Raw genomic sequence first — 1,144 nt, 5'->3', positions numbered from 1 at the left:
GTGGTGTATATCCTGTATATGATCCTTTAGGTTAGGGTAACAGAGAAGTCTTTCACACAAGAAGTGGAAAGAAGTGAGGACTTCAGATAATTCAACTTAATGGCAATAGCTCAGACAGTCAAAGCTTATTTTTAAAGAGAGAAATGCCTAAGATTAGTATTAATATGTCAAAAGAGAGAATGTGTCAATCATTAGGGTCTGGAATCAGCTGTGGAGAAACAAAGGCGAATCCTTGAGGCAAATATCAGTGTTATTCACCCGGCCCTATGTCAAACTTCCTGATAGAATATCTCTGTTGAGAGCTGGCTATTTGAATCATCTAAGAAACCCCTTTTTTTCTACCTGATTCCAGACTCATACAGACACTTCCCGAAGATTCAGCTTCCCATATAATAAATCCACAGGGAGAGAATAGGCTGGTAAGATTGACTCCACTGTCTGGGCCACCAGGCTGCTACATTCCTCACTGAAAATTAATAAAATGATGTCTGTTCCAACAAAATATAGTTTCATCAACAGAATATGTGAACTACTATATTCATACATCAGAGTATTGCTTAGCAGTAAAAATATAACGAGTGAACAAAAAGCACTTATAAAATCACAAGACAAAATGAAAAGAGGCTTATTTACCCAACCGTGGCAAACTAAAATCAAGGGGTACTCTTTAACATTTGTGAGGTAAACTTAGGAGAAATAAAAGAAAGACCACAAGATAAAATGAAAATAAAACAACCTAGAAGTGAGCAAAAAACAAAACAATTCCAATTCAAAGCCAACAACAAAGTCCCTGCCCTCCAGCAGCACTGGATCCAGTAGTGGGGACTGACCGATCTCATTTAAGAAGACTGAAATTAAGCATTCCAATCACATGCTTTAGTAAGTGAAGCTCTATCATTATAAAAGATACACAGCATTTGCCTAAAAGGGTGCAGTGATATGGATACTTCTGCTACTGATATAATTAGAAGACGGGAACCAGATTATAGCTTTATTATAAATTTCTATTAAATTCTCCAAACACATGAGGCAAAAGGGAGATGCCATTTTTTGAGCACTTGGTTCAAAATAAATGTTCAATGAATGGTCTTTTGATTACTTTCACCAGTACTCTCTCTAGGCTTTATAGTGCCTCCTTAGTGAC

The sequence above is a fragment of the Pteropus vampyrus genome, unplaced genomic scaffold (genome assembly GCF_000151845.1).
Source record: "Pteropus vampyrus isolate Shadow unplaced genomic scaffold, Pvam_2.0 Scaffold19, whole genome shotgun sequence".
In the NCBI taxonomy this organism is placed as follows: domain Eukaryota; kingdom Metazoa; phylum Chordata; class Mammalia; order Chiroptera; family Pteropodidae; genus Pteropus; species Pteropus vampyrus.
Note: the sequence above shows the minus strand (reverse complement) of the source record.